At 35.8% G+C, this 8,062-nt stretch overlaps 1 long non-coding RNA gene across 2 annotated transcripts in view; it reads right to left on the bottom strand.

Annotated features, from left to right (window-relative positions):
* Positions 1-1,059: 1,059 nt before the first annotated feature.
* Positions 1,060-8,062, bottom strand: part of LOC118405594 — a 10,259-nt gene continuing 3,256 nt past the window's right edge. The window contains exons 1-3 of one of the 2 annotated variants that reach the window (XR_004829910.1): positions 5,691-5,750; positions 3,160-3,285; positions 1,060-1,327 (exon numbers count right to left, since the gene is read on the bottom strand). This is a non-coding gene — a long non-coding RNA (uncharacterized LOC118405594). Of the gene's footprint in view, positions 1,328-3,159; positions 3,286-5,690; positions 5,751-8,062 lie in introns of those variants that run through there. The other variant, XR_004829911.1, reaches the window with a different exon arrangement.

Genomic DNA, 8,062 nt, shown 5'->3' with positions numbered 1-8,062 from the left:
CAATAGCAACATCGATGACGTCATGCACATCTAAGATACGAGTTAGGCTCCGCCATATTATATCCACTACCTTGAATTTTTAAAACTACTTTTTTTGCAACAAATAATCACAAAGGGCAATGGAAATAGACTAAATTTATTCATTTAGATGATTTTTGATGCAAAAATACCAGGTAGTTACAAATTTTAAGGGATAATTAGCTTGTTATTCTTGATCTGGCCATACGGTCCGCCATCTTGGATTTTGGGCTGATGACGTCATCAAATTAGCATAATTTAGGCATATATAATTATATAAGATATGCTAAATGATATAAGATTTTATTTATGTAACAAAATAGCAGTAATATAGCAAATAAATGTGAAAAATACATTGTTTGAACCAAAAATAGTGATTTTTGGCAAAACTGCCTGTCAGCAAACGGTTGCCATGGCAACAAGAAAAAATGGAAAATTTGTCAAACTTCGTGAAATTGTTGCCAACAATATTTTAGGAAAACTCATTAAATTTAGTGGCTTTAGCGTAAGGCGTTCTTGCGTTATAGGACATCGAAGTTGGCGCAGGCCTCAAAAGCCCCCCCCCCCCGTCTGAATAGGGTTAAAGGTGTTGCGAAAAAATGCCGTGAAATATGCTGATTTCCGTGTTATTAGATGCAAAACTTTGACAAATTAGTCAGAATACTTCATTTTGCCGTTACCATGGCAACAAGAAGTTTTGATCAAAAAGACTGATGCAGACGGATGCCAACAACAACAGACAGTTTCTCTTAACGTACAGAATGTAAATCTTTATCTCTTATTCCATTGTCACAAATAAAAATTGAACTGTAATCAAATTTAAGGGGGTATTTCCATATATTCTATATAACTACTAAGCAGTAAAATATTTATTGGCCAAAAATATGCCCCATAAAACAACGAGTTATACATGTAATACGAGTTATACAAATAAAACATCCTAAAATACAAATAAGTAATGAATTCAGAGAGCTAAAGGGAAAAATATGTTTTGACAATAATCTTTGACATTGTGTTGTATATTATCAAGATAAAGCGAGCTCTCTGTAAACAACTAAGGCTGCGATAACTTTAATACTTCTTCTTCATAGGAATATCCGAACATCTCAAAGTCAGCTTTAAACTTTCTTGCAACTCTTCTCAAATCTTCCAATGGAATTAATCCGAAGAGGTTCCGAAGTTTTTTCTCTGCTCCTCTTTTTTTTGTCCGTGGCAGTATGTCATCCCGATTTGTGACTCCCACTTTCCGGAGAAAGAGACGCAGGTCATCAGCTAGCGTCTCTGTGTGTGCTATGTAGTCATAGTGAATCTAGAAAAAACAAATCTAATGTATTATTTTATTATTTACCATATATGATTAAAGCTGGTACGGTTAATCCGAAGGAATAATGTAATTACCTATTCTACATAAAACAATAATATTTGGGTATTAAATCAGTGTTGTTCGTAATTGTTTTTTGTTGTTTTTTTGTTTTTTTTGCTTTTTTTCTTAATTCACTGGCGTTAGGCCTAGCAATTGTTGTTGAGCAAGGAACTGAGAAACCAGGTAATGGAAACCCGCTATAACCATAAAACGCCCACGTCAGCGTCAGACTGTTCTTTTAGTCACCCCTTAAGCCAGCTTGCTGGTCGGGTGGTTCGCAACTGCCTGGGTGGTCTCAATTACATTTCGGGTCATACGCGAAACTTTCGCCCAGGATGTTCGGCACGGTGAATAAACGGCGATTCATTGGCCTACTACGTACGATTAGAGCGTTGAAAAGAAATTCGTTGTCAACAACGAAAAGTTAAAAGATAAAAGAGCTTTGTGGTCTGCATATCATGCAATAGAATTCCTAATTTGCAAAAAGAATGATTTGCATGGATCATTTTGAATGGAGTTTTTTTTTTTTTTTAATCTCTGTAACCCAATCTTGACCGGGCATTCCTGTATCCGAGATAGGCTTGGGCTATAATGAAAAAAAATCGCAAAGATTATTCTTCTCTTTGTTTTACCTTTTTAAGATGCTGGTATCGTTTTGATACGTTTGGTAATATAAAGTAATCATAACGTCATAATGCATTGTCTGTGGCTAAACCGTCTAAATCTGGAATTTCCGTTCTGCCTAAAGATGTTTAGAAAAATTGACTATTAAGTTTTTTTTTACTAATATTTGAGTCTTCCAAATATTTCCCGATGGCAACGACACTGATATCAATTTTAAGTGACAAATTGACATGGAATTTGTGTAAAGATACATAACCAGATTTAACGGTTGCTAATGACGTTGTCCACCGTTTTGGTTTCTGATCAAATATGTCTTTAAAGTTGCATACATTTGAATATTTAACAATGTAAAATGCAACATAAGATTACAAAGGGTGTTAATATTTATGGCCAACAAAGATTAAAAGTCACAAACTATTTTGTGGTACAATTGTTGAGAAATATGTAAGGAAAATTCATTAAATTCCTTAGTCCTGGTATACGTTAATCTTAGCGCCCCCACCCCGCCGATCTGATTTTGCAATATCTGCCTTCGGGTAAAAGGTGTGTGTTGTAAGCCTGCCCTTCAATTTGTAATCAATTTTATTGAGATTGGTCCATGACCATGAATTTATCATTTACACAAATATGTGACAATGTTGCTGATGGATCGATGAATAAATATATCAGAAAACAATATTAATGCCAAACAAATTGTAAACAATTAATGTCTTTGTAGATAATTTTACCATGCTACCTTTATGTGTATGTCATGTGGCAGACTTTCACACGTTGACAAATTAAGTCTTGAATTTTTTAACATATATTTTTACATACATTTGACAGTTTCCGATTACCATTTATACCATAGCATTGTTATTGTACCAATGTTTTTAAGTAATAATATAATATGATAATGTTAAGGTAAGTTTATTATTATAGATTTTGCAAGGATTTAAAAAATCTTAGTTGACGTATGAGGATTATTTATATTAATCGGGTAGTTCATGAATAATAATCACGACAAAGGTATCATTGTGGCAAAAAAAGAGATCAGGGAGCACTTACATTGCATATGCTATGATGAGTATCAAAATCTACAAGTCGGATAAGGGGTAGTGTTTGGATATCCATTGCTTTATTTTTGATGAAAGTAACTCATAATTCATAAATACCTTACAAGGGATGCAAGCATCTGAAACAGGAATCCAGTGTCTATTCTGCCATTCTTTTCTGTTATCAGTTGCTGCTCTTATGAATGCCAAAAACGGTACTTGTTGATTATTCTTGTCCTTTATATTCTGAAAATAGACATTTTTCAAAATTAATTCAATATGAAAATGATTTTTTGCTAATGTATTTGACATATCCTATATTCCGCCAGTGCATATTTTTACGTTTTTGCCTAAATTTACGTTTTGGGTTTCGGGAAACCCCAACTTAATTTTGTAACTGCGGTACGTACCTTTTTCTTTATTTTAGGCGATAACCGGACCATATGAAACAAAAACAAACGTAGGAAAACGTAGAAAAAAATAGAAAATGTACAAGTATATATTCCAGAAACATTATAGCTATGTATATAGGCGCCGCTAGGGATTGCTGAAGAATGAATTTCGGTAGAATGAGTCAGAACTCGGCACAGACTTTACAATGGTATTGAATGAATGAAAATGTCTACAAAGAAAAAGCACTGTTTACGCCATTTGGCGTCGAAGTATCAGTATGGTTAAACGCAAACATTTCGCTAGCACTACAGTTGGTTATAAGAGCATCCAATTTATTTTGAAAGATGCAAGATACGAAAGTATCTTGTATTCGTAGATCAAATAATGTCTTGAAAGCCCATATACGCCCAAAAGTAAGGGGTAATAGACAAAAATTTCTGTAAGTTTTGTACCATTTTTAACGCAATGTGGCTTAATAAGGACGTGATTTTATTGCAAAAAAAGTTGGGAATTTTCATAGAATACATTTTGAACTACGAGTTTTATATGACTTTCGTTGCCATACAAAATATAACTTATAGGCCTAAAATCAATAAAAATAGAGTATTACGTCCATATCAATGTTTCTTTAACCAAAATACAACGTAGTTGTGAAATTTTATGGATCATAACCTAAGTCCTAGGAAAAACTGTTGTGTTAACTGTTTTAGTTGTGAAAAAGTTAGGTTCGGTAGTTAGGGATATTTTTAGACTTAAGTCAAAACTCAAGAGATGCAATACAGGTTTTTTTTACAATATTACAATGAACAGGGTACCTGGTTGGAACCTGGCGCCACATTCGCTAAAGCATTATATGATAAGATTGTGCGGTGTTGAGGTGGTGCCGTCATCCATAACGATATCTATTTATTCAGTTTGTAACAAACGCCGTATCCTTGTAGGCATCTAATGTCATCTTGTTGGCTTATGATCTTCATCTTTTGCCTAATTTGATTTTAATTTACTCTAATATGTCAATATGTCTGGCGATGTGTTACTTATCTTCTGCACACAGGAATGCTGGTACTGTTAGGTAGGTGGTTAACACAAGTCATCCCTTCCACATATGGAAAGAAGCAAGTTAACCATTATCATCATCATCATCATCATCATCAATCGCTGTATTCTGCATCAATAGTCTTTGGAAAGTCCTATAGGTGCACCCAGTCTTTCATTTTCCACTGTGCTTTCACTAAAGTACTCGACCTCTGTTCTTTAGCTCTGATTTTAGTAAGCTAACCGGGTTGACATGATGTCTTCCCTTGCGTACCTGTTGGAACCTAGAGGTACTTTAGAATTCGAAGGCTTTTGTGCTGGTGTCTTGAGGTAGTCTGTGTAACTTCAAATCCGCTGTCCAGGGCTGTAACTGGCCCCTACCCGCGGTTTGTAATCCGCCTGCCATAAGCTGAGCGAACCGTTATAGAAACTTGCACCCTGTAACACCTTGGGTAGGCCAGGATTTAGGTCGAGTCCCCTTTACCATGCAAACCAGCTTATTAGCATGTCTTTTAAGTGTTTTTGTTGGGAAACAGCATGTGGGGATTTCAAGCAAAACTTAAAGGGCAGAAGCTAATTCTGGAATTATTTTTTTGCCCAGTGGTGAGATTTCATGTGGCATAGAGTACATCATGGCAACACACATGGCAATCTATAGCAACCAAAAACACTGGCATTATGGGATAATGACAGTTACAAACATTACCCATATATGAAAAACCCATTTCCCCTGACGAAGGGCTATTCTCCGTCAAGTTCCAGAAAGCCGGCGGATGTTGGGTTGAGTTGAGTTTACTTAGATCCACAATTAGATTTAATAAGGCTATGTCTTGTGGCATGCTGATGATGTGTTTAAAACATAGACCAAATCGATTGCTCAACTTTTGCAAAGAGGGGGGGGGGGGGGTGTTACAGGTTTTGTGTAGAATGTCATTGGTTATCATGTTTCTTGGCCATTGAATCTCTGTTATCGCACACAGATATTTTTGCTGGCAGACGTCCAACTTCTCTATAACTGCTTTTGGTCATGTCTTGCTGCTGCACGCTTTGCACAGTTGTAGCTTCTTTGCTAAAAGGGATCTGGATCTTCGGACCCAAATCTTCTAGGATGATCTAAAAGCAATATTGCCCATGATGCCACGTGCTTCTACGTCGGCAGGGCTACCGAGTTGACCTTTATATGATAGATTGACCAAACATGTCACTAAAATCGGCATACACACCTCTGTGTTGGAAGTGTTAGAGACAGTTTGAAGCATGCTTCTGAATCGATCGTTGTATCGGAGGTTGTGATTATACAAAAATCTGCTCATCCACGCCGATGCAAGCCTAAAAAAATACAACATAAAATGACACGTAGATCAAAGATACGTGGATGTCTTTTTTTTTAATTTCTGGGTAATATTTTGGTGGAATTCCATATACCTTAACCCTATTCAGACCGGGGGGGGGGGGCTTTTGAGGCCCGCGCTAACTTCGATGTCCTATAACGCCAGGGCGGCTTACGCTAGAGCCACCAAATTTATTGAGTTTTCCTGAAATATTGTTGGCAACAATTCCACGAAGTTTGACAAATTTTCCATTTTTTCTTGTTGCCATGGCAACCGTTTGTTGACAGGCAGTTTTGCCAAAAATCACTATTTTTGGTTGTAACAATGTATTTTTCACATTTATTTGCTATATTACTGCGATTTTATTACATAAATAAAATCTTATATTATTTAGCATATCTTTTATAATTATATATGCATAAATTATGCTAATTTGATGACGTCATCAGCCCAAAATCCAAGATGGCGGACCGAACGGCCAGATCAAGAATAACACGCTAATTCTCCCTTAAAATTTGTAACTACCTGGTAATTTTTCATCAAAAACCATCTAAATGAATGAATTTAGTCTATACTCATTGCCCTTTGTGATTATTTGTTGCAAAAAAAGTATTTCAAAAAATTTACGGTGGTGGATATAATATGGCGGAGCCCAACTCGTATCTTAGATGTGCATGACGTCATTTTATGACGTCATATTGACGTCATTGATGTTGCTATTGACAACGCAAGGCGTAACAAATATTATCATTATGTTATCTGCACTTGTTGTTACATTTTTGAAGCATAACTTGAAGTTTTCTGAGAATACCCTTTTTTCATGGGTTTGGCCAATATAATCAAGTTGATGACGTCATAATTACGTCATCTTACGTCAACGTAACGTCAAACGTCACATACCTGTCAGATATTACGTCGATATTATGTCCTAAAAATTTGGTGGCTTTACGGTACGTCGTTCAAGAGTTATAGGACTTAGAAGTGGAGGGCCTGAAAAGCCCCCCCCCGGTCCAGGGATGACCAAAAAAGCCCGGTCTGAATAGGGTTAATAAGTTATAAGTCGTGTACAACTATCTACCATATAATATATTGATATTCCTTAAACCTTAGGGGAAAGGCACAGAAAACCTCGGTTCCCTAAAAAGTTATGTTAGGGTGCAAGCACATACATTAACTTCAACCATGATCCCAACGTTATAAACAGACTAGTCTATGTAGTGAATCTCTACCCAACTGGGCACAGTCACGGGGACAATAAAATGGAACAACAGAAGACGACAACAAGTTATTTGTATATTAACTGGCATTTCAAGTTTTGAAGATAAAAATAACAAGTATTTTTCCCCACTAGAGAGGACGTTTCTAGAGAAAGAGAACTGACAAAGATAGTTGCTGCAAACGTAAAACCCACCACAGTACAATTCACAACATGTTTTCGCACAAGATCTCGGTTGGTATATGGGTTTTCAGTTTCAATCATGCGCCTTCATTATTCGCATTTACAAAACAGGAGCAACACAACATGATCAATTACAGGCCAGCTTCTTTGACATGCGTAGCCTGTAAAGTTACTATACCCATAGTGGTTACGTCTACCATGCAGCATTTTGAATCCCACGCTACCCTAAACGATATTTAAAAAATTGTGATAAAAGAAATAACACAACTCCTGAACTTTGTTGAAGAATCGACAACAAACCTAAAAAGCGGCAAACAAACCGATACTTTAACTAGAGTTCAAAGAACACATACCTTTGCCAAATAAACCAGGTTTGTTATGTAGAATGATGTCTGTAGATATAAATGTGTTACTCATTACATTTTATTTTATATGCCTGGAGTTGGTTCATAACATTTCGCCATTGCTTATGCAAATTAGATCCCTATACAGATTAGATTTACATAATAATATTAAATTGTATAAGCATCATTTGCATAATAAATGTGTATTTATATTTCCTTCTTTCTTAGCTAAAAATGTGACAAGTTTGAAAGTGCTTTAAGGAATGCAGTGGATTTACGAACTTTTCTCATTAATTATGCAAATTAGCAGTCGATTTGCATAATTATAATTCCATCATGTAAGTCTTCCCTTTGGCTATCTACATACCAAAAACCATGATGATCCGTCAACACGTTTATATTTTCTAATTAGTTATGCAAATGAGGCCGTCATTAGCATAATTAATATGCATTGATATTTCTCTCTTCCTCATCTATATATGTGACAAGTTTGAAATCCTATCATGAATGCAGTGGATTTC

The sequence above is a fragment of the Branchiostoma floridae genome, chromosome 18, assembly GCF_000003815.2.
Source record: "Branchiostoma floridae strain S238N-H82 chromosome 18, Bfl_VNyyK, whole genome shotgun sequence".
Classification (NCBI taxonomy): domain Eukaryota; kingdom Metazoa; phylum Chordata; class Leptocardii; order Amphioxiformes; family Branchiostomatidae; genus Branchiostoma; species Branchiostoma floridae.
Note: the sequence above shows the minus strand (reverse complement) of the source record. Positions and strands in the feature narration are given on the sequence as shown.